This window comes from Mastigoproctus giganteus, chromosome 3 (assembly GCF_048544385.1).
Source record: "Mastigoproctus giganteus isolate SK-2022 chromosome 3, ASM4854438v1, whole genome shotgun sequence".
Lineage (NCBI taxonomy): Eukaryota > Metazoa > Arthropoda > Arachnida > Uropygi > Thelyphonidae > Mastigoproctus > Mastigoproctus giganteus.
The window spans coordinates 236,646,089-236,673,118 of NC_143577.1; the positions used below are offsets into that span (position 1 = coordinate 236,646,089).

Sequence of the window (27,030 nt, forward strand, 5' to 3'; positions counted from 1 at the left end):
TCTGTCATGTCTTCGAGCTATGTGGCCTGCCCAAGACCATTTTAGTTCTTTACTTGGTTTGCTGCCTAATCAAAGTCTCTTATATAACAGTCTCATTCCCAATATAATTCGTTCTATTCTTTGCTGTGTAGTTCTCAGCTTCTCTTCCATTCTTTTGGTGAGTGCCCAAGTTTCACTTTCATAAGTCATGGTGGGAGTATACATTGGTTCATTATTTTACGTTTCAGACAAATTGGGATATTGCTCTTCAGTATGTGACTATATTTCCTGAATGCTATCCATCCAAAATTTATTCTTCTCTTGACTTCCAGCCATTTATCATTATTACAGCTAGTGACTTGTCCGAGATAAGTATATGACTCCACCTTTTCAATTACTGCTCCTTCAATCATTATATCTCTTTCTGTGGCATACTTGTTCATCATTACTTTTGTTTTAGCCATATTCATCTTTAGTCCAAAATCCTTACTAACTCTGCATAACTGATTCAGATTTTCCTCTAATTCTTTGGCTTATGACCACAATGTCATCTGCAAATCGTAAATGGTTTAGATATTCTCCATTCACATTGACTCCTTTCTGCAACCAGTCTAATCTGAAAGCTTCAAGGGCAGCAGTAAACAACTTCGGAGAGAGTCTCCTTGTTGAACTACACTACTTTTTAGGTGTTCCTTAATAAACATTCACTTTAGCTTATTTTTAGAACTATAAGCTGGCAATGTTGGGTTTATTATATTCTAATAAATATTTTTGTGCTAAGGGTAGGTAATGTTAACTTCCAGCAATATTTGATATTCATAATACTACTCAGTTGTATGAGAAGTAACAATTTCACATGAAAATTAGCAAGTGAATATCTGTGGATATTTAAAAGGTATATCATGTAAGTTTACAACTACGACAGAAGTGTTGCATGGTAGGCTTAAACAATTTCTTAGAACTAGATTAGAAACTACTTTTATAGTCATAAGTAGAGCCCCAGGAGTAAAATGGGTTGTCTTTGGAATTTTCACAGGCTTTGTATGTATAGGATTGAGAATGTTCATTTTTATGGATGGGGATATTTAAGTTTATACTATGTCATTAAATGCTAGAAAGACATTAAACATCTTTGAATTAGTGGAGATAACTTGGGTAGTGCAACACTATCTCAGTTTCTAGATGCTGTCTACCTTTTACTCTAATAGAGTTGCTATAGGATTTGCATTGTGTACTCTAGTCCTGTTAATTGTGGGACTAAAAACTGAAACAATGCTAAATTAATGGACTCAGGCACGGGATGTTAGCATTTTACTATACCATCCTGACTTTACTGGGTGTTTCAACATTTGTCAATGTGAATTGTCCAGTTCTTTTTCTGCATGTTAATGTTCAGTTTGTAAATATGAAATTTGAACTAGTAACTTTTGTAACTAATATTGTCGACTTTTAGTCCTTAAAATGAATGTTTTTCCATATCTGATAACTAATATGGAACTGGGGCTGTATAGCAACAGCACTAATGCTGGGGCAGGGGCATTTGTGCTGTTGCTATGCAGATGAGGATTAAGATGGCTATCGAAACAATTTTTATAATGAAAATAGACTTTAATGCTGAAATATATTTTTAATGAAGAAATCGCTTAAATGAGTTTGTTTAATGACTGAAGTTTCTCCGTATTGTTCTTGTTTCTGTATGTGGAAATGAGAATATGGTATGTTCGGACCTTTTAAAAATAGAAAATGTATATTGACCAATTTTTTAAAGCTCGGAACATTCCTTGGAATTCATGCATTGATTAAAATATTTGGCTTTCTATGGGCTAACAAATGCTTTCTCAATTATCTTTCTTTTTCTCAGAAACAAATTCCTTAATATTCATAAATTGTTCAAATCTATCATTAATTTTCAACTAGGTGGTGTGTAATTGTGGGATAATAAAGGTAAAATTTTTGGATGATACAGTCCACTTAATGCAACCAGCACATTGTTTTTTTTCTGTTATATTGACTGAAAGTGCAGTACACAAATATTTAATAAATTCATTTTTAGATTTTTTAAATTACAAAAAACTAGGACAAGTGTGAAATCTGCGACGATGCCATAAGAACTAGGACATTTCCTCGGAAATGAGGATGTCTGGTAACCCTAATATAGTCCTGTGATAAATTTTCTCCCCATGCATTTCCAGTGAAATCAAATTGGTCATTATTGCTCTGCTTGTATTTGCATTAAGTATTTTTTTTTTTTTTTGTTAGGAAGGAAAATAAGTGGTTCTCTTGCCATTCAGTGCAAGTGAAGGAAACATTGGCATCTGTAGTCACTTGTTAAATTAACTTTTCTGGAGGCACAGGAATGATAGTATAAGCAGGTCCCTGATTTCAAAACTAAAATGGATGGTATACAAAAAAATAAAGGTTTATTTTGGAGCATATGATTCTTAGAGAAAAGTGGGATACATAAAAAGGCCTGACGTAGCTGAGTGGTCAGGGGCGAGAGTGCATAGCATGCGTTCCTTGAGTGGACTGGGGTTCAAGCCCATGACTACTGAATACGATAAATATTTGTATTGACGATTTTTGTAAACTCTACTGACTTGGTTGTGCTGGAGTATAAACAGAATTTATTTATTTATAATTCTGATTGATTACAGAATTCAGAAACTTTCCCATTATTTCAAGTTGTAATTGTATTTGTGTATTTATTTCTGACTTACAAATATTCCAAGCAGGAATTACTGTATACCAAGAGGCAGGTAAACTTTAAATGATAGGCCAAATAAAATGTCTGAGGTATACATGTGGCCCAAAATTTTTTTTTTTAGCTTTCCACAATTTTTAGCATTCTTAAAATGGTGTATAATGACAAAAGTCAGTTTTATTTATTTGTAATATTTATACATACACATCTAATAACAAAATACAAATACAGTTCCAGTAACAAAAATTGCAATATTTTATTTTTATATTTAATGAGAGATTTGATACTGTTCATTTTTATCAGTGGATAAATATTGCAATTTAGAAAATACTGTGCTTTGCACAGTACTTTCTAATTTTGTCTGAAATTCCATTAAAAATATAAATGGTGGGCAGTTTATATTATTTGTATGCATTTTGAAAACTATTGCAGGCCAGAGGTTGTCCACTGCAGGATGGAAGCCTCAACAATTCGTGTTGAGGGAAAGGACCATAATCTGCCACACACTGGTCCAGTGTGGGTTGGCATATTGACCATATTTAGCAAGTCAGGCTTGAACCCCAGTTTATTCAGTGTGCTACTGCACTCCCACTCCTGACCGCTCGGCTATGGAGGCCACATACCATGAAACAAACCTTGCTACTGAAATGGTAGTGTTTGCTTAGTCTGCATGTGGTTAGATCCTCTCTTGTGATTGATTGGTTTGGAATGGCTGATTGTTGTTGAGGAAAAATTGAAAAAAGGAAACTGTCATTGTTCTTGGCTGAATAATAATTCCAGGGTATGGGGGGCTCAACCGACCCCCATACCCTGGAATTATTACTGAAATCTCCTTTGACAGGCATTTTTTTCTTCTATAGTACTTTTTTTCCCTTGCGTGACTGGAGGACTTCTTGCAGAGAAGTGTTGCCAGTGGTATGATAGGAGTGAATGTTATTGTTCAGATAGTGAGAGTAAGTTTGGTAAAAGGAAGTATAATAGAGGTAAAAGAGTGAATGGGAAATGGGTTTGGTGGAGTTGAATGGGGTACAGAAAAGTTTTTTTTCCATGTTATTGAAAATAGGAGTAAAGACACTAAGTTCTCCTAGACATTAAGACTTCCATATGGCCCGGTACCACCATAGTATCGGACTGTTGTAAGTCATATGATTGTCTGGGATACAAACAGTTTAAACATTACTGTAAACCACTCAATTCATTTCAGCGACCCGGAAACAGGGGCAAACACTAACACAATCAAGGGAACGTGGTGTTGCCATTAAGTCAATGATCAGTTCGACTCCTAACTCGGAGAGTATATGTGGCAAAGTAACATTCCGGCAGCAGCATCTTACCCTGGATTTTTTTGAAAGCTGTGAGCATTGTGTATATAAACCTGAAACAGAATTGAACGAGGACCCCCGACTGATGAGGTAAGTTTTCTGTTTCAGTTCATTCTCATTGTAAATGCTTTAAAATAGCATAGAGATGTGCATTTGTTATTTTTTTTAATTGTTGATTTGTCATTCCATTTCTTTACTGAAAATTCCTTTAAAATTACTGTTTCGCTTTTTTATTCTTTTCAGCCTTTCTCATTGGATGTGCATTTTTGTTTTATTTTTTCTAATTGTTGATCTGTTCGGAACTTAGCTCTGGTGGAACATGGGTTCCACCACTTAAAGCCTCCAATAAGCAAAGTGGTGGTATTGCACTGGTTGAGTCTGGTAACATGTGTGGCATTCCTCCATGTGGTGTGGGTGCAACACCTTGGCCCCTGCTTATGTTGGTTCACACCCAGGTGGTCATCCACAGTGCACTTTCACATGGGGGTTATACCCAGGATTACTCTGTCCCACCATCGTGAAGATGCAAGCAGAGGATTTGGCTGGCACAGACTGCCCAGACTTTCCCTCCATCAGTGTTTGACTCCCAGGTTGCAAGCAGTTTGTCTGGCATGTCTGAGAAAACATTGTCTGCGATAGCCTCAAGGTATGCTCTGCAGATATAGTGGTAATCAATAATGCACCAGGAGTGAAATTTTTTTTTGTAAACTAAATCCCATTTGCAGGAGATACAGGTTTACAAATTCACATGGGTATAGTGAGACTAGTTGTATAGCATATTTAACACACTTCTCCAAGCAGAATGTGTGAGGTATCTATTAGACTAAACTAATCTGTTGTATTAAGTAAAACAAATATTACATTTACAGCATTTTACATAATTTACAGCAGATGCATATACTTTCACTGGCTAATACTATTCATTAAACCTATAAAAAAATAATGGTAACTGGTAATACTTAGAGGTGCACAGTTATAAAATTCATAACATGTATACCTTCATAAATGTTGATCACGATCATTTTTGTGCCAGTAAAACATACATAAACATCCATTACTCAGTAATGTTGCTGGTGTGCTGGAAAGTTTCCATTGGGTGTATGTCATATCAGCAGATGTTTGTATATGTTGAATCTTTTCTTTTCTCCCTTAATTTTTCAAATGTTAATGGTTCAAATTGAAAGGAACTAATGTAAATGCACTGATTTGCTATACTGTGATGGGGTGATTTAAAAACAAATAAGTGGCATTTAAGGTATCTGCAGTCCAGTCTTCTTAACTGTGCTGTTTGCAAATAATGCCGAAATAAAATCTAACTTCTGCATCGTTGGAGTGCAATGTATATCTTGCTCTCCTGGTAAGTTGGATACATTAACTCTCCTCCAGCTCTTGCTTTTGACTAAATCCATCTCTTGACTAAACTTGTGGCATCTTCTAATTCTAACTTTTCATCACAACAGATTGTAATAATAGTTCCTGTTCCAAAAAAAAATTGGAACTATTTCATGCAGTGGTTCAGTTAATCTGAATGAGGCAAATTTTACTTGTTTCCTTTGAATTTTTCCCAGGTGTACCTCAGTTCTGCTTATATTTGGAAACTTTGAAAGGCTTTTGGCCCTTGGGAAATTTGACAATATTTTTGTTTTGCTAGTTTTAGCAAAAATTTTTTTTTTTTTTCACAAATTTTTTATCCCTTCCAAGGAAATAATTGTGAATATGCCTGGTTTTCATGATTAGCATCACTTTGGATCTGTTGTGGTTCAGAGTTGATGCTTTGAACATATTGCTTGAAATGTTGGATTCCACTATGGCTGAGCTTCACTTAGTGCAGGAACACGCTATTATCACATCACGTGAATCTCTTCATGTCCCTTTCACAGAGTAGTACTCTGTGGTCCCTGTTTAGTGTAAACTGCGAAGTCGGTTGGAGAAGAAACTATAACGTAGGTTGGCCACATTAAAAATTTTATCTCTAGGTACTCATGCTTATGTTTGGGGTATTCATTCCTTGTTAGGGGTCATCAGCCATTTTCAATCCACTGCAGGATGAAGGTCTCTCCAGCAACTTTCCAGTTCCTTCCTGTTTTGAGCACTGGCTATCCATTTACTACACACAAACTCATGAATTTCATCTATCCATCTCTGCCTTTTGTCTTCTAGCTCCTCTTGGGTACCATTCTGTTATTTTCTTAGTCCATCTGTCATGTCTTCGAGCCATGTGTCCTGCCCAAGATCATTTTAGTTTTTTGTTTTGATAAGAATGTCCTTAAGTTTGCTGCCTAATCCATGTGTTTCTCTTATCTAACAGCCTGATTCCCAATATAATTTATTCCATTCTTTGCTGTGTAGTTCTCGGCTTCTCTTCCATTCTTTTGGTGAGTGCCCAAGTTTCAATTCCATAAGTCATGGTGGGGGAGTATACATTGGTTCATTATTTTATGTTTCAGACAAACTGGGATATTGCTCTTCAGTATGACTATTTCCTGAATGCTATCCTTCCAAAATTTATTCTTCTCTTGACTTCAGTCATTTATCATTATTACAGCTAATAACTTGTCCCAGATAAGTATGACTCCACCTTTTTCAATTACTGCTCCTTCAATCATTATTTTCCTTTCTGTGGCATACTTGTTCATCATTACTTTTGTTTTTGCCATATTCATCTTTAGTCCAAAATCCTTACTAACTGTGCATAACTGATTAAGATTTTCCTCTAATTTTTGGGAATCGCGGCTTATGACCACAATGTCATCTGTAAATGGTTTGGTACTCTCCATTCACGTTGACTCCTTTCTGTGACCGACCAGTTAATCTTCTGAAACCTTCCTCAAGGGCAGCAGTAAACAGCTTCGGAGATATTGTCTCCTTGTTGAACTCCTTTCTAGATTTTAAATTTCCTACTGTCTTTGTCTAGTCTAATAAAGGAGGTAGCATTCTCATATTTTCTTAAATCATATGTGGGGTATCCATGCCTTTTCATGATCCACAAATGCCAGGCATAATGGTGTTTTATATTCATTTGCTTTCTCCATTAGCTGTGATATTACGTGAGGGTGATCCATAGTTGAGAATCCTGTCCTAAAGCCAGCGTGCTCTTTCGGTTGATTCTCGTCAAGTATTCTTTCTAATCTGTTAGTAATGACCCTTCTGAACAACTTGTAGATGTGGGATAACAAGCTAATTGGTCTATAATTTCTGATTTATCTCCTTATGCAGCAAAACTGATTGCATTATTCCACTGTTTAGGCATCACCTTTTCTAATGCACTTTGGGAAGAGCCTTGCCAGTTTTTGTTTTATGTCTCTTCCCAATTTTAACAACTCTACAGTAACTTCATCTTCCCCTGGGGCTTTCTGATTCTTCATTTTCTTCAATGAATGTTCTACCTCATCAGGAAGAATATTGGGTGTGTTGTATGTGTTGCTAATTTGCAATCCATCTTCCCCACTGCTGGCATCATTCCCTTGCTCCTTGTATAATTCTCTATAGTAGTCTTCTGCTATTTGAATTATGCCTTCTGTGCTGTTTATAAGTACGCCATTGCTATTCTTCAGTTTCAGTATCATTTATCTTTCTGTATTACTGCTCATGGCTGCTGATTTAAATCCTTTGTTTTCCCTTAATACTTGTTCTACTTGTGTTAAATCTTCATGTTCTCTCTGAGTCTTTCTAATGGCTTTGCATAACTCAGTATACTCAATTTTTTCCTTGTCAGTGTTTATCTTGCTCTTCATTTTTCCCCTTTGGTTCATCATAACAAGTTTCTTGACTAATTTTTTCTTCTTTGGATTTCTTTTCCCCTATAAGTTTCTTGGGCTTTATCACTTTCAGAAAGTTGTAATATTCCTTGTCAATATCTTGGTCCTGAGCAGTCTGCAGAAGCTCAAACTTGTTAAGTTCTAGTACATACTGCTTTTTCTCATCTTCTGTTATCTCAAAGGCCTTTGTATTATTTACTAGTCAGTTTTTTCCTTTCCTTTCCTACATCTATATCAAGTGTACATCTTGCCATTCTGTGATCACTTCCAACATTTACCTTATTCAGGACGGTAACATCATTCACAATATCTTCTGTTAGTGAGGATGAAGTCATTAGAATTTCATTAGTTAATCCATTTGGACTCTTCCATGTTCACTTTCTGTTCACCCTTTTCTTGAGAAAAGTGTTCATTACTGACAATCCTTGAGATTCAGCAAATTCCACAAGTCTTTTGCCTCTTTCATTTCTTTCACCAATTCCAAAATTTCCTATAGTTCCCCTTTCTGCACTGTTTTCTTTTTCAAACCTTAGCATTGAAGTACCCCATAATAATAGTGTAGTGGGTTTTCTGTTCATCTAGAAGACTCAATTTTGGCGTACATTTCTTCAACCTCTTCATCATGGCTCGATGTTGGTGCATAAATCATAACCTTTAGCTTGTACCTCTAGAAATCTTGAGTATTAGTCTTATCATCCTGGGTGATAAGTACCTTTTGAATTCCAAAATGTTTTTTAAATATTTATGGACCAGAAACCCAGCTCCAACTTCATTCTTTTCACTGTTTCCATTGGTGTACAGCAGATTTCCACTTGTTCATTTCTTCTTGTTTCACCAAAACCGATGATATACCAATTCCTTTTCTGTTTAGGGGTACTTGCATTATATCTTAAGAAAACTGAACAATTTTAATAGCCATTTTATTTCTATATTTTGTTGATTTTTTACAAGTTTGTGGAATGCAAAATTAGTCAAATTTAAATAAAATTAACCGAATTATAGCCAGTGCTTTAATTTGGAAAATTTTATTGCAAGAGTTAAATCCTAAAGGAAACTTTATAAATATTAACATCAAATGTTTTACATAATTGTTTACAATACATATTCAATAAACTTGATTTCTTTTATCAAAAAGAATATTTACCTAGCAGTACTTTTCATTTTATTGAATTTTCTTTAACAGTTCATTTTTAGTGCACATGCATAAAATTCTTTGCATGACATTTTGGGATTGATTTTCTGCAACAGTTCAACATTTCTCCTGAGCCTTAAACCATTACAGCAAAATAAAAAAAGAAGTAAAGTAGAATGTAAAAGGTTAGGTAAGCATAATATAAATATTCTGTAACCCCCTTTGTAAATAGGTTAGAATGTTGTTTTTTGAGTCTTTAAGGGTGCATTTCAACAACTTTATTGTCAGTTAATTCTTTCTTCCTAAATAATTATCTCAAGAGGTTTTATGAGTTCTGCATTTTTAAATTCCCCATTTCAAATCTTAAAAAAGAGGTATCTTTGAAATTTTATAATTCCAAATGGGGTACGTCTTGCATCCTGTAACGTTGTATAAGTGTTTTTCTCTTTGAGGAAAGCTGAAGTGAAACGAATTGCCACAGTTCATCCTCTTTAGATTTTGAAGATTTAGAAAATGCAAGTGCTTCTCTTATAGCGAAGAAAACAAGAGTATGCAATGGATACATGACATAAACTGGAAGAGAACAGAAAAAGGCATTCCATTATTTAGTGCAGGACTTGAAGATGAAAATCGTTTCAGGATGTACTTGCAGATGAATAAGAGGAATTTAATTTCCTATACTGTATATTCTAATTAGGAATGACATTCAAGGGCAAAAATTAGTTATGTTTAAGGAAACTTAAAATATGCAAGTTTAATTTTGAATAAGGATATATTTTGTCAAAATACAAAACAAATTTTTAATGAAATTTAATAACAAAACTTCTTCTCAACCCTAAAAATTGAACTTATAAGAAATTGTTGTGCAGATTGAAATGATCGACTTGTTCGTCCTCTCAATTTGTAATTCTGTTGGTCTATTTTCCTCCTTTGGCCATTATCATCCCTGTGACTGGACATTTGCGGTGAGTATGCCGAGTAGCTGGTCGAAGTGAAGGGTGCTTTGGAATGTCACAGGAGCAACATCCTTGAAGTTAATTGGTTTTTGGATGTTCTTGTGCACTGAAAACAGATTTACTTTAAATTTTTAATTTTCTATTAGCATTTCCTCCATCTTCCTGCGGTCACGCCTAACAGATTTCTGTTCGAACAGAAATCTGAGCTCCTGACAATGTCATTCGGCCTTGACGCCTGACGTTATCTTGTGAATACGGCCAGTTAGAACACTGTCTCCGAGCAATAAAATAATGCTCCCCCACACTTGACGTTATATGTATACAAGTGAAGTGTAAGGAAAAGTACCTAATAAAAATTGGAATCAGAATTCAACTTCCATGATCAGTTATTGGCAGTCTGTAGATAAGAAAACAGTAAATTGTTTACTGTAAACAGTAAATTGCACTGAAAGAATTGCTAATTTGTCACACTTGCTTTATCACTTCAAAGCATGCATTGAAAACAAAACAGTAGTGGCAAATGTAAGCATAAAGTGTCAATTAAAAAAATATTCTTGGAACATGTGCCTGCAACCAGTCAGTCAGCATAATTTTTTACTGTCCACCTCCAAATTCACAGAACCCAACTTTTTCTTCATTTATTCCTTCAACTTCTGTTTTCTGAAACCTGTTTTTTTTTTCTTATGTATTTACTGAAAGTTACAATCTACGGAAATTCAAATCTCATCTAAAGTATCTCATCTCAACCTACAACCTATGCCTAGTACTATGTACTATAGGTTCTTTCGTTTGGGGAATTTTTTTTTTTTTGCAGCAGTTAAATTTGTCCTGTGAGATGATTCATTGCACTAATGAAAATGAAATGTTGCTATTAATGAGTAGTGGCATGTGAAATTAGTGCAAAATTACTGGTACAAGTTTACTGGCTTGGTGGAACTTAAATAGTTCTGTTGAGATTTCCCTTATACCAACAATTATACTCTGAAAAACTTGGTATTTGAAAGTCTTGAGGATATTAAACAGCATGTGGCAAACCTATGGCCTATGTGAATTTGTTTTCCTTCATTATTCTTTTTATTGAAAGAAGTCTGGCCAAAAAACATTTTCTTAAGTCTATTCTCAATCATAAAATGGAATTAAAAATTAGTGGTATCATCTCTTGCATCTAATTATTTGCATGCTATGCTAGCTTAGTTTTATTATTGGATCTCTGGCTAGTGTTGTGCATTTTTTCCTTTTTACTGATTACATACATACCTCAAGCACCAAATGTTAAATCTGAACCTCGTTTTTGATCTTTATTCTTGCATTAATTTGTAATAATATTTTTGAAAATTTTACTTGGAAAAATTGTGCTGGTAAGTGTTTGGAGTTGGTTCAGTTTTAAGAATCCAAGTTAGGAAATATTCTTTATCTATATAAAACGGTAACAGTACTGTACAAAGTTTTAAGTGAACTTTGTTGCCTATATTATATTGCTTCATGTTTTTGGTTTATAATATTTACTTTACAAAGAAATAGTTTTCTAACATGAGCCTGATTTGCATATAATTGCATATTTAGTTTAATTCTAATTACTTGATACACCATAAATCATTTATTGCATGGTATATGTGCCTTTAGTAGAGGCTTGGCATGGTTTTGTGAAAGCTCTTGCTTGACTAATCTGGTGAATTACTGTGACAAGCTTCTAAAGCATTTTGATCAGGAATTTTGACTAATATCTGAATATTAGTGAACCTTTTTGATACAGTTCCTCATGAGGGATTATTAGAGCAGGTTGAGATAACAGGAAAAAAAGTCCATTAATGGATTAGTCGTATAGTGCAGGGAAGCGATTTGCTGCACTAGCCAAAAAACAAAAATAACTTAATTAAACGGGCAGCAGAGACACTTGCAAATGGGGCTATCCCTTTGTAAGATGGTGTGGCATTACTTAATATCACATCTGGGTCTGGAGGTAGAACTTTAGAGTGAAAAGGACAACCAGATTTAGTGAAGAATGGCAACCATTATCCCCATAAAGAATAGCCTAAAAGATCTCTTACATAGCGTAGCTTAGCCTTAGGATGTGGGTAGCAAGCCTTTTTAAGCATGCATGCAAAAATTTGCCAAATCTTTTAAACTACCCTCATGTGCCCCTCTGAATTTTTTGCATGCCCTTTGGAAAGTGATTCAAGACATTCAATCATGTAATTTTGTGTACAGCTATACATGATTGAATGCATCAATCATGACTAAAGGTGGATTCCTGGAGTGATGTTTTGAAGCTTGAAAATTTTTTGGTATGCAATGAATTCTGCATCCCCAAAAATTTATGCATGCCATGGGTTTGCCACCCCTGCCTTAGGGGAATTAAGCATATAAAGGCTGCTACACATGTTCATTTATGCCGGAGTGTGTGGATGATAAAACTGCACAGTTTTGATCCGCACAGGCGACCGGAGGAAATATGAAAAATCATTCGATTTGCCTGAACCGGAGTGCCCTGTGCAGGCAAACCGGAGCATGTGTAGAGACATGGCAGGTACACTGCCAGATTGGAGGATTTCACTATTCAACTATCATTAATAATTTCATAAATTCTATGAAAACACTTCGTTGCAAATAAAAGGCCAACTATTGCTAAAATGTCTGTCAATGTCGTGGTCAGCCAACTGAATAGTGTGACTGGTTTACCAGGGCATGTGGATGCACTGAGGGCATGCCTGTGCAGGCATAACTGACAGGTTTACCTGCACGTGCGTAGTGGCCTTAAGATCCTGAGAGATTAGTAACATGAAAGGAAGGAAAAAAGAAACTAAAATCTGTAGGGTAAATAATTGTATGGAGTTTCAAGCAAAGTTGTTGGGATCAAGTTCCATTCAAAGATGAAGAGCTTGTCAAAATTTTGAGCAGTTGAATAATCAATATTTTTATTTTAATTGTATCATTCTTGATATCTGCCCAATGATTAGAAATGCAACCAGAGAGGGTTCCTTAAGTCTGCATTGCTTGGAACTATATTTCTTCTCTCTTCCTTCTGTTGATCTGCTTGTAACTGTTTACTTTTCTTGTTTCTTCCTTTTTCCTTCTCTATCTTCTGAGCAAAATGCAGATAAAGGATGTGCCTCTGAGATGGAAGATTATGAGATCTGAGGGCAAGTATGTTATTTAAAAATTAAATTTTACATGATTTTTTTTTAATGTAATCTTTACTTAAGTTTAGTTAATCAGATGTGCTGGTTGGTCTTGTGAAACAAATTAAATCTAAATATTAAAACTGCTAATTTTACTATAGAAATTATTGTACAGGTCTAACAGTGTGTGGATGATAAAACTGCACAGTTTTGACCTGCACAGGCGACCGGAGGAAATATGAAAAATCATTCGATTTGCCTGAACCGGAGTGGCCTGTGCAGGCAAACTGGAGAGTGTAGAAATGTGCACTGCCAGATTGGGGGATTTCACTTCAACTATCATTAATAATTTCATAAATTCTATGAAAACACTTCGTTGCAAATAAAAAGCCAACTATTGCTAAAACGGATTTCACTTCAACTATCATTAATAATTTCATAAATTCTATGAAAACACTTCGTTGCAAATAAAAAGCTAACTATTGCTAAAACGTCGTCTGTCGATGTCATGGTCAGCCAACTGAATGGTGTGACAGGTTTACCGGAGCATGTGGATACTGTGGGCATCTGGGTAGACCTGTAAGGGCGTGCCTGTGCGTGTGACTGACACGCACAGGCACGTGTGACTGACACGCATCATAACTGACAGGTTTTACCTGCACGTGTGTATTGGCCTTAAGGTCCTGAGGGATTAGTAACCTGAGAGGAAGGAAAAAGAAACTAAAATCTGTAGGGTAAATAATTGTATGGAGTTTCAAGCAAAATTGTTGGGATAAAGTTCCATTCAAAGATGAAGAGCTTGGCAAAATTTGAGCAGTTGAATAATCAAAATTATTTTTATTTTAAATGTATCATTCTTGATATCTGCCCAATGATTACAAATGCAACCAGAGAGGGTTCCTTAAGTCTGCATTGCTTGGAACTATATTTCTTCTCTCTTCCTTCTGTTGATCTGCTTGTAACTGTTTACTTTTCTTGTTTCTTCCTTTTTCCTTCTCTATTTTCTTATCTTTTCTGAGCAAAATGCAGATAAAGGATGTGCCTCTGAGATGGAAGATTATGAGATCTGAGGGCAAGTATGTTATTTAAAAATTAAATTTTACATGATTTTTTTTAATGTAATCTTTACTTAAGTTTAGTTAATTAGATGTGCTGGTTGGTCTTGTGAAACAAATTAAATCTAAATATTAAAACTGCTAATTTTACTATGGAAATTTTAATGCAACTTTAAATTTTTTTGTGAATTTGTTTCCCAAGCTTAGCCTTAAAGTGAGTTGTAACAACTGAAGAACACAGAAGTATGAGCAAGTCCAAAAGAAGCCTACCTCTGTGTTGATAAAGGAGTTTTGCCTTTTCACGAATGATGAGTGAACTTAACAGAATTTTATTTTGAGTTCGGTCTTCTATCCACAGATTTAAAGCCTTTTCCGTTTTTTCTAATTTAACATCGTGAGTTACAGAGCAAATTTTTGAAACAATTAGTGCGTTTTCATGGACTCTACGGCTGATTTTTTTTCTTCAGATTTTTTGATTGATCGTACCGTTGACTCATTGATTTTATGTTTTGCCACTGAGGAGACACAATTTCACCATTAGAAATTGTCTAATAACTCAATTTTATTCACTAATGTCACACCTTTGATCTTTTCACATTTCTCTTGTTATTCATAGCCATATTTTTGTACAGGTTAGAAAGAACTTGTCCACAATAGTCACTTTCTTCCATTAACACACTTGAAAAAGTCTGTTTTACACTGCAAAACAGTAGATTTATCATTTTTGTAAGCATATCAATTTATAAATTTATTCAATTTATAAGCATATAAATTAAAAGCAAACAACAAAACCTTCCATGATAAGTGCATAACACACACTGAACAAGGATTAGCGAGAAACATCCATGCCAGGATTAGTCACCCACTGAGCACTGTTTTGACCAGGAAAGATAATTTTAGCCATGCCCATGTTTTTTTATGGTGGAAAATGTTCACAGCACTTTAAAATTCACATTTTTTTAGGTTTCATTTTATATTAAATCAGTGACCGCGAATAGCAGGTGTTTACTGTATTGCTTTTCTTTTTCTCTTTGAATCTGTGGTGTCTTCACCAGGATGCTTCCTTTTCACACCTTTTTAAGTATTTTACTCATTTTAGGGAATATAGGGAATAAAGCACAATTACAAAATGAGGAGGCACACTTGATACACATAAACAAAGCTTGCATGCCTGTAGCAACTAAATAAATAACACTGTAAAGGCAGAGATACACTAACACCTCATATTTTACTAAAGCACATTTCTGGGGGTTACTACCATAAAACAAAAATAATTTCCAGTTGTGTTTCTGCTAGTGGAATCTGTTATAAACTGGTAGTAAACTCTATCTAATGGCATTTGCAATAAACCGATAGCTCGAATTGTGTGGGTTTTTACCTAATTATGGTGAAATGTTTCCCCTTCACTGATATAAAAAATCAAATACACTTTCAGAATCTTCTCTTCATTCCTATCGTGTTGTGCTCACTTGGGGTGATTCCGCATTTGACTGCCATTTCTTGTAAACACAAAGGCAAATCATGCATAAGTGAATTCGGTTCGTGTTGTATACAATATCGTTTCCCTATTTATAAATCGTGTGATTGAATTCGTGTACTGTAAACAAGTGTTATACGAGGACTGACTGTATATACAGTTTTCTTAAAATTAAAGTATCCCTATGTAGAGGGCTCTGGAGAGTTCTAAGGCTTGCACTGAAGGGAAATTTGGACAACAGGTACAAAAAGAATGTGCTTGCCATTTATTGGAAAAAAAGTTAGTTACAAAATTTGTCACTGAATGGCACGTAACTATTTTTGTTACAATTATGCAAATAATGTAACATTAAGATTATTTGCATAATTATAAGTTATTGCCACTATGTCACTACTCAGCTCTACTGTACTATATAAAAACAAAGCAGTCTATTCAAAATCATACAGTAGATGTTTGCCTGTACTACAGCAGCAATGCCAACAATGTTGCAGCAAAAGGTGCTATTAGTGAAGCTGTACTATCAGAACAGCAACAATGCAGCTATCAGAATTCTGGCATAGGTCTCAATCATTTTGCAGACAGCAGTCATAGGTCCACACCTTATGCAGAAGTGCATAAGGTGTGGACCTATGACTGCTGTCTGCAAAATGATTGAGAAATTTGAAGTGACAAGGCATCTTGGTGTTCAACCAGGTAGAGGTCAAACAAGTGGACTCCTCTTGTATTGATGTAGCTATGGCTGTTGTGGATTTATCAAGTCAATCTCCATGTGGTAGTGAAAGTGTGCCAGCTGTTTCTCGTGAAGTGGACATGCCTTATTCCACCCCTCATCCACTTTTGTGTCCAAAGATAGTAATGAGTCAGATCTTGTACTATCCTTACAAGATGCACATGTTACAGCAGCTAAAGCATGGTGATGCAGGTATTTGTTTCACATACACACTTCAGTTTCTGAGGTGTGATTTCAAAGGAATATCCTTTGGAGTGATGAAGCCCACTTCTGCTTAAATGGACAAGTGAATATGCATAACGGTCTCATTTGGGCAACAGAAAACCCTAGAGCTATCCAAGAGGTCCCATTGCATTCTTCAAAAGTGACAGTGGTGTGGATTTATGGCCACATTATGATTGGGCCTTTTTTTTTCCTTTTGAACAGGTAACGCCCACTGGACTCCACAACTGTTCCGTCACTAGACAGAACAGGTGCAGGGATAGCAATATTGTGAAATGTTGGCAAATTTCACAATACCAGATTTCAGAAAGAAAGCTGATTTTCAATTTTATAAAAATGAAAATTGTGTAGCTTCTAACACATCCCTATTGTACTTAAAGAAAACAAAACCAGCCAGCTTTGGATTAAATTTATAAGTGATAACGTTACATGAAAGGGTGCACTTTTTTAATTACACTGGTGCCAAGATTAATAGCTATCTTTGACTTAGACATGAGTAGTCTTTAGTGGACTCTCTACTCATGTGACATGGGAGATAGTGTATTCAGTAATTGTCATCTTAAAGCACTATCATAAGGTCTCATGCAGCTGGAAAAATTTAATTTGAAAATAAAAGGCTTTTTTTTTTTCTGTTCTAAGCTTTCACTCTTGGTTATGTTTTTAGATATAGGAAATGATTTCATTGGTCTCTTAGTTACTGTAAAAAAACTTTAAAAAAGTAGGTTAGAGGTTAATTTTGGCAACAACAACAACCAATTCTGTCAATAGTTCTGTGCCGTCCTAAAGTATTGTTTTGTTGGCTGTTAACAAGCTTTTCTTTGGTACCATGCTGCTTACTGGTCAGTATATAGAAGCATCAGCTGAGAAACTTAATATTATATAGTATAAACTTAGTATCATCTGAGACTTAATATTAGATTAAGGCTCTAATATTATTTAAAGGCCATGTTAGTATACTCTTAAGAATAAAGACTGACAGGAACTAAAATTTGAAACAATTTTAAAATGGTAGACTGGATTCCTCCATTCAAGGCCTGGAAAACTAGTTTCAGTACATTATGAAATGCACTTTCTCAAGTAACATATTGGGTGTATCCATTGTATATACTGAGTTGGCTTAGCATTAGCAACACCCCTGTAATACCTTGTGGACCCTATTTGTCCATTATACAGGCCATATACATCTTGGCATGGACTAAGGTGGGGTGCCCAATAGTGTCCATGGCTACAGGTCACCCTTTAGCAATTAAAGTTGCCTGCAGTGATTTGCTAAATCTGTGGATAGTATGAACACACCAGCATTCAGTGGATTAGCAACTGTTTAGCTGATTAGCCCCTATCTTTAACATGTAGACTTGTTTCTGAAGTGCTAGTTGCTGTTGATAATGATAATGCCAATTTTTGCCACCAAAATGTAGAGGTAATGCTAGTTGTGCCTTCAACTATGCAGGTGCCTCTGTAGCCAGATGGGAAGGAGCAGCAGTGCATAGCACAGGCTTCTTGATTAGACTGGGGTTAGAGCCCGTCACCACCAAATATGGAGGATGTGGAAAGGTCAGGGAATGACCACCGCATATCCTGGAGCAATATGGCCTTAGTTGATAATGCTCCTAAAAACAAAGTAACTAACTAGCCTTCAACTATGCATGTGCTTCAAAGTGAAGTATTTTGTCTAAAAAAAACATGGAATCCTCTTGTCAACTTTACTAGATATGTTGGACAGACAACTTGTGTGAGATCTGCTAATGTCAGTGAGTTGCAACCACACAAGTTGTCTGTCCAACATGTCTAGTAAAGTTTAGAGACCAGGATTCCCCTAATGTTTTTTATTCGATGTCTAAGTATATCTGATGTTCCATAGCCAGTAAAATGTGTTGGACAAGTGCATCAGTGAATAATACATTTTTCTATTTCAAAAGTGTACAAAAATTTTTTTTTTTTTAAATTCCAATTGTTAAATCTGTCGCTGCTAGCTACTGTTGCATCTTTTTGCATATCTTGTTATTACCAAACAAACCATTTTCAATGATGGTGAAATGGTAAGAGGCATTTTTGAAATCTGCTATTTGATAATTTTAAAAATGAAAGCCATTAAAGATATGCAACTATCAAGAAATATAGCAACAAGAATAGAATTTTTACCTATAAAAATTTTTTTTTTTTTTTTGGAAATGGACAAATCAGCTGATCTGCTCAAATGTAATTATTTGTTGGTACAGATGACAGAGGATTTCTTAAATGATCCCATCAAGGAAAAACTGTGGCAAGACACTTGAGGCATTTTAAAGCAATGACTACTGAAGAAAATTTACCACTTCAAAAACTTGGCAATTATCACCAGTAGAGCCCAGAGTGCAACACAGTAATAGGAGATGTTTCCACTTTGTAAAAAGTGGATGCATAACTAAAATAAATTGACAGATTCTATTAGCTAAATTAGTTACTTATATGCTCAAAAAATTAAAAGATGGAATTTGATTGTCTTCATGACTCTAAGCAACTTGAACCAGTTTGCATTTTTTCATTTCCTTTCACCAAAGTTGATCTTCAAGAAATTTCCATGTTTAATATGGATTCAACTGATGTAAGAATTAATCTTACAGAATAATAATACAAATAAATCAAGATCCAACTTTTTTGGTGTCATTTTTCCAAATGAAAAAACCTTAAATGTATACATTGCCCATACATATTTTTCTTTATTGCATTTGTGAATGTTTTCTGGTATGAATATAATAAAATTAAACTGTGGCAACAAACAAATATATGAAAGACTGCATCTTTCAGTATCTAATTGCACACCAAATTATCAATTTTTAGCTAGAAATATGCAGCCTGAGTTTTTGTGGAGAAAATAAAATTTAATTTTTTTTAATTTGTGTATAAATTTGCACCAGTAAGCTTACAATGTTTTTCACTTGACATCAACACATTGTCAGTATTTTTCATATTGCTGAAAATTTAGTAGCCCACAGAATGAAATTTGAGAAAGGTATTGCAGCTTGTTCTGTGGTACCCATGCACTGCACAGTCTAACCAGTGCCATGATTGTCCACCTACTAAACATGAACAGTTTATCCAGTTGCCATGGCCTCTTGCTGCTTTCTTCAAATGTGGAAGCATGATTGAGTTGAACTGGATTCATCAGATGGGGTGACAGTTTCCACATCTGTGGCACTTTGATGCAGTGTGAGCATTGGTATCCTTCACTGTCATAGCCCTTACAAGCTGTTGGCCACATAGACCATATGGATATTGATCTTGGTATTCCTAGGTTGAACTGGTTCATTATCTGGGCCACTGCTGCTGCATTAAGAGACAACTCCCACCCCATGGTGTGTGCTGACTGCATAACTTTTGACTGGTTTAATTGGCTGTCACAAGAACATGTTCAAGTTCTTATGAGCTCTTGTGACCTTTTAAGATGGTTATATTGTAAAGAAAACTGTCACTGAAGATGTAAGAAAAAATGAAATATTTCACTCCATTATGTACATATTTCGTCAAATACAATTATACCAGTGTATATTTGAGTGCTTTATCTTCAGGCAAGCAAAGAACATTCTAAAATATGCAAAATTTCATTCTGAAGAAATGCATTTAATCTGTTTAATATTTCGACTATCATCAGCCATTTTCAGTCCACTTCAGGATGAAGGGGGCACCTCCATAGCCAGAGCAGAAGTGCGTACCACACGCTTCTTAGTTAGACCAGGGTTTGAGCCAGTGACCACTAAATACAGAGGATGCAGAAAGGTCAGGGAATGACCACCACATATCTCCGGAGCAATATGGCCTTAGTTGCTAATGCTCCTAAAAACCAAAATCCACTGCAGGATGAAGGCCTCTCCAGCAACTTTCCAGTTCCTTCCATTTTGTGCAATGACCATCCATTTACTACCCACAAACTCATGAATTTCATCTGTCCATCTCTGTCATTGTCTTCCAGGTTTTCTAGCTCCTCTTGGGTACCATTCTGTTATTTTCTTAGTCCATCTGTCATTTCTTCAAGCTGTCCTGCCCAGGACAATTTTAGTTTAGTTTTGATAAGAATGTCCTTTACTTGAGTTTGCTGCCTAATCCACGTGTTTCTCTTATCTAACAGCCTGATTCCCAATATAATTTTGTGCATTATAGCCTATTTCTAATGTGCCAATAAAATCGAAACCAACCAACCCAATAAAATTTGTTCCATTCTTTGCTGTGTAGTTCTCAGCTTCTCTTCCATTCTTTTGGCAAGTTTCACTTCCATAACATGGCAGGTAGTATACATTGGTTTCATTATTTTACAATTTCAGACAAATTGGGATATTGCTTTGCTCCTCAGCATGTGACCTTTCCTGAATGCTATCCATCCAAAATTTATTCTTCTCTTCACTTCCAGCCAATTATCATTATTACAGCTAATGACTTGTCCCAAATAAGTATGACTCCATTTCAATTACTGCTCTTTCAATTGTTCTCTTTCTGTGCCATACTTGTTCATCATTACTTTTGTTTTAGCCAGCTTGCTCTTTCAGTTGATATCTCCTTTCTTATGCAGCAAAACTGATTGAATTATGCCACTCCTTAGTCATCTCACTTTTTCTAATGCATTTTGTGAAGTCTTGCCAGTTTGTCATGTCTCTTCCTCTCAATTTTAATAACTACAGTAACTTAACCCCCCCCCCCCCTGGGCTTGTGTGCAATTTTAATTCTTCAGTATCATTTGTCTTTCTGTATTACTGCTCATGGCTGCTGATTTTAAGTCCTTTGTTTTCCCTTAATGCTTGTTTTACTTTTCTTGTGTTAAATCTTTAAGTCCTGAGTCTCTTTCTAATGGCTTTGCATAATTCAGTATACTCATTTTCTCCTTGTCAGTGTATACCTTGCTCTTTATTTTGTCTTCAGTTCATCATGACAAGTGTTTCTTGACTAATTTTTTCCTGTAGATTGCTACTATGACTTCTATCAGTGAAAAGATGGTGTGATTTTTAAAAAGTGAGTTGTGGACTGTTCTGGTAATTGATAATCATTGGTGAATAAGTAAACCAAATATCCCAGCATCTCTCTATATTATAAAAAAATTAGTGCCTTTTTACTCCTTTTATGTAGGTAATAAGTTTATGTACATTTACTATAAACTTAACATTATAACACAATTTGCAATGTAATTGTATAATGCATGTCAGTCAGACAAATTGATGTGGATCTGCAACTTGGAATATTGTAATGATATTCATTACACAATAGGAGTATGGCTACTCCTATTGTGTAATGAACTGCACCAATCCATTTTTAGATTAAGGAACTTTCATAATGTGGGCTTATTTGTCATTTATCTATTAACCCCTTCCTTGCATAAAGTAATTTGAATGGTCCCTTATTGTTATAATATTACAAATTTTAGCTGTCTGTCATTTGTGTAAGATTATAAATTTTTTTTCCTTCCTCTTCAGGGAATGTGCAAAGGATAAACTCTAGAAAGATAAGTGACATTAGTGGTGGCAAATCTAGTGATCAGCTGGTTGTGAAGACTGACCATTCTTTAAAGTCTGAATAAGGTGGATCCTTGGTTCAGAAGAATCAACAGTGATTACAACTGAATTGTACTGAACACCATGATTCATAAACATTATGGGGGCTTGGACTACTTGCATTTCTTAGCTTTCTGTTTATGATAGGTACAAGAAAGTCACGTTTATTGAATTATAGTGGGTGAGCAGAAACAACGAAGTGGCATCATGCAAAGCCTTCATCCAGACTTCCTCAACTATATTGTCACTGGAGATGAGTACTTCAGTAAAATTCACATGTGAAGTGTCAGCATGCACTGGACCCTGGGCCAAAAAAGTTTACATAAGTAGTTTGTTTACACAAGTACAGATCAAAACTGCTGATTGTATTTTTCGACAAATTGATTACCAGGGGATTTGTATGCTCCTAAATGCCTGGAATCAAGTTGTTTTTGAGTCAGTTTGTTTGCCTTGATTCTGTGTTGGTATCCTTGTGTTTTTTTTTGTGATTTTTTCTAAGTTTTTCTCTGTTCAACCCTAATGGATCAAGTGAGTTCAAGAATATATTGTTTGGAATTGAAGGTTGCAAGAGTGTGATAGGTGCAATTGATTGGACAAGGTTTTGTTGTGAGGTGTGTGAGACAAAGTTGCATGATTGGTGGGAGCAAGTTTGGCAAAAGGATTATAATAGAGGGAAATGGGTGTTTGGTAAGGTGGGTTTTTCAGGATTGTTGAAATTAGGAGTCAAGAAGTTCTGGACTTCATTAAGACTTGTATTTTGCCTGGTACTATTATAGTATTGATTGTTGGAAGTTGATTGCCTAGGATTTAAGCATCTAGATGTAAACCACTCAAACAGTGATCAGTTTGACTCCTACCTTGCAGAACGTGGTGATGGAAGCATTCTAGCAGCAGTGATTTGACAGTGACCTTCCTCAGTGCCATAACAGATGCTGAATGTTTGAATTCACAACTGTGCTTAAAAGGGTAAATTTTGGTTGTGGTTTCAAGTGCTCTTTATGTATTATTATTATTATTCCCCTCTTTAATTTTGTGTACTCGAGTGGTAGTCTGAATCTGAGTGCTGGATTTGGTCAGCGATATTGACTTGGACATTGAAGGACTAATTTAATTTTGATTGTGCGGGTGATGAGTGCAGTTTCATTTTCACCATTAGTGTTTATCCGCACATAGTTCTACTTCAACCAGTGATAGAAACAACAGCAGTGGGTGTGGTGGAGATGCCTCCTCTAGTATTTCATCCTACCCCAATGGAGACATCCTGGCATCATCACCTGACAAGTTGATGTCACAGGGAGATGACAGCATCAGATCCAAACTATCTGGTGACAGTGCTTTTTCCATGTCAGGAGTATCAACAGTTCCTACCAATTGGAGTGGCCAGTGTTGATGTAATTTGCAGACTGGGTACAGCACAAGCCCATTTAGGCTATTGGCAGGGGTGGCTTGTCCATAGGCACTGCAGCACACCAGCTATTTAAATCTAGATATACAGTAAACAGAGTTATATAATTTTGTGAAGTGCAATGCAATTAATATTTTTATTAACAGGACCCATATACAGGGTGTCTCAAAAATATTGGTACAAACGTTTAGGGGAGATAGGTAACATCTAAAGGAATGTGACTCGCATAGGAACCCATAACCGGAAACATCACCGTAAGTCAGTAGACAGTGTGGTAGTCGCTGCACTAAGAGCATGCATCGATATACGAACTGTGAGCTCGCAGACATGCGCCTAGTGTATGGATTAGTAGAGGGCAATGGACGAGCCACTCGAATTTGTGGAGAACTCTTCCCATATGTACTGGACCACTGTTTGTTGTGTGTTTGCATCAAAATTTGAGCAATTATGGGTCTTTTAGAGGTAACAGGAGTAGTGTGGGCAGACCACATTCGGTGCAAACTCCTGCCATGGAAGAAAGTGTTGAATGCCATCCAGAATAATCCTACTACCAGCACACGTGCTGTTGCCTCTGCCTTAGGAGTGTCTTGTTGCAGTGTACAGAGTGTCTGGAATAAAGATTCCTTACATCCCTTTCATCTTGAAAGGGTTCAGTTACTGCTCCCCCAAGATCATCCTGCACGTGTGGCTTTTGTGCAGTGGTTTCTCCAAGAAAGTGTTAAGACTTGAATTTTCCAGCCTATGTTTTGATCACGGATGAGGCTTATTCAATCAGCACAATGCTCATGTGTGGGCTCACAACCCACACTGTGTGCCCTAATGCAGAAAAACATCACTTCACAATAAATGTGTAGGCAGGTGACTGCTTAGTCAACCCATACCTGTTACCATCCCGCATGAGCTCTGCTAAATATCGGATCTTACTTGAACAAGTTCTACCAGGGTTACTTGACGATGTTCCAGCAAATGTGAGATGCAACATTTGGTTTCAACATAATGGGGGCACCGGCCCATTATGGAAGGTGTGTTCGTGACAATTTGAACAGGCGATTTAGGCGTTGATGGATTGGCCCTGGTGGACCCGTTGCCTGGTCCCCACACTCAATTTATCGACCCTTGATTTCTTTCTGTGGGGGTCTCCTCAAATTTTTTTGTTTTTTTTTATTGGCACATCGGCTTCTGTGGCCATAATGCACCTCCCAAATTTCTATTTTCTACTCTGATCCAAGGCAGAGGTGGGATTCGAACCTGCAACCTTTGGGTTGCCAGGTAGGCACGCACTTTACCCACCTGACTAGTCTGGTCGGCGGGCCCTTAAATCTGTTGCGTATGAATCTCCTGTGGAGACGGAGATGGATTTCGTGCCGAGACTTGTCTGCACTGCTGCTACTGTCAAAAAAACTCCAGGTGTGGTCGACCGTGTCCGCCAATCCATGTTGCATCGGTGTCATGCATGCATCGCATCTCGTGGTGGAACCTTCGAGAATCTGTAACATCATGAAATGCATCCATCTTGTACTCCACTGTTAATTTTATGTCAAATGTTTGCCACTAATTACTGTCTTGTGTCATTCTGCTACTACTTTCCTGTGACATTTCCAGTTATGGGTTCCTATGCGATTCACATTCCTTCAGATGTTACCTGCCTCCCCTAAACGTTTGCACCAATATTTTTGAGACACCCTGTACAAAGGGTACTAGGAAAATTTTGCAATATGACGCAACAATGAATCACAGGAAGCTGCTTGTTGCTGCATGTTGAGACATGTTCATACGTGCATAGTAGCCGCTGCGCCAAGTCGATGGGCTCAGTTATTCATTAGTAGTGAGTGTCAAGTGCTTGCGATGGCATCGTGGTCACGAAATGATAAAGACAGTTTTGCGGTATAATTTCGTGCGTGGTTTAACCATAGACCAGTGCTTAGAAGAAATGACTCTTGCACTAGATGATGATTGTCCACATTGTACAACGATATTCAGGTGGTATAGAGAATTCCAAAGGGGAAATTTCACTCTGGAGGATTCTGAGAGGCTGGGAAGGCCACGAACATCAGTTACGTAGGAAAACATTACTGCTGTGAGGAAAATGCTTGACGAAAACAGGCGAGTGACCTACCAACAGATAGGGATACTTTGGGCCTAAATGCACCAGCAATTCGTTCGATTCTGCAAGATCATTTGCACGTGAAGAAACTTTGTTCTCTCTGGGTGCCGCATCAAATGACTGAAGAGCAGATGACACGACGTGTGACTTGGTGCCGGGAGATGTTAAAAAAGTTTGATAAGGGACAATCTCGGTATGTGAACAACATCGTGACAGGTGACGAGACTTGGCTGTACTATTACGATCTGCCGACCAAGGCTCAAAACAAAGTTTGGGTCTTTGATGATGACGACACACCCGTAATTGTCAGAAAATCCCGATCTGTAAAGAAGAAAATGATAGCTGTATTTTTCAAATCGAGTGGAATTGTGGAACGTGTCATTTTGGACACGCAGAAGACAGTCACAGTTAAGTGGTATACTGAACAATGCCTGCTTAAAGTCATTGGATCTATGAAGAACCTGCGGCCAAAGTCAAGAATGGACACCTGGTACCTCCATCATGATAATGCTCCACCTGACCGCGCCAAAGCCTGCACCAAATATTTGACCACGACAGGACTGAAACTTCTCGAGCACCCTCCCTACAGTTCAGACCTTGCTCCCTGCGACTTTGCATTGTTCCCGCATGTGAAAATGAAGCTAAAAGGGAGGCAGTTTTCCAGTGATGAGAACCTTCTATGGGCTTGGGACAGCAAGTGTGCTTTACTCCCTAGTGAAACTTGGCAGAACTGGTTTAAAGATTGGTTTCGGAGGAGGTGTATTGAATGTAGAGGAAATTACTTTTAAAAAATTAAATAAACAAAGCTGTATTGCAAAACTTTCATAGTACCCTTTGTATAGTATGTGCATCTGTAATCATTTCAATAATAAATGAATAAAAACACTAAATTGTTTCCAGCTTTGAAGTTTAATCAACTGTAGTGACACATTTTGCATTCCAGTGAATATTTGGTAGTTGGTTGCCACTGGCAACTTATCAGTATACATTTTTATAGGTGAAACAAATCAGTCACTGTAGTGCAGTGCAGATTTCATCATTGACCATGATTGGTGCATAGCCACAATGTCAGTGTCTTTTTGTTATTTGCCCAAATTCTCATGAAGTAGTTAAGATAATATCTGTTAGTCAATACTCGGCATTCAACAGTGTAATTATGATTACAGCTTAATTGCAAATTGAGTTTGAACTTGGGTAAGTTGAAGTTATATTATGAGGTGATGTAAGTAAAACATTTTGACAAAAGATTTTGTGAAATTTGATTCAATCATATCCTCCACGCTTCACATTGAAGTAAATCATGTGACAGTAAATAAACTTCAGCAGCTTAGTCTTTCACAATTTATCTCCAAGAAAAAAATGCAATTAAAAAAGGCCACCCCACACCAAAGATTCAAATTTCTTAATAGGGAATAAGTAATAAAGAATCATGGGGTATATCTAAAATAGACTGCATTAAATTTTGTGGACAGTTTGAAATTCCTTTACGTGGATGTAAAGAAGATTCTAAAAATCCAGGAGTATTCAGAGGATTAAATTTTGCTTGTACATTAG

The 27,030-nt window shown here is 36.4% G+C and overlaps 1 long non-coding RNA gene across 3 annotated transcripts; it reads left to right on the plus strand.

Moving 5' to 3' along the window:
* Positions 1 to 3,938: 3,938 nt before the first annotated feature.
* LOC150088909 (uncharacterized) lies at positions 3,939 to 24,947 on the plus strand. 3 transcript variants are annotated; one of them, XR_016546744.1, is made up of 2 exons: positions 3,939 to 4,092; positions 21,890 to 24,947. It is a non-coding gene; the product is annotated as an uncharacterized LOC150088909 (long non-coding RNA). The 3 variants fall into 3 exon arrangements; XR_016546745.1 differs by lacking the exon at positions 21,890 to 24,947 and adding an exon at positions 8,955 to 9,055; XR_016546743.1 differs by lacking the exon at positions 21,890 to 24,947 and adding an exon at positions 8,944 to 9,025.
* The last annotated feature ends 2,083 nt before the right edge of the window (positions 24,948 to 27,030 follow it).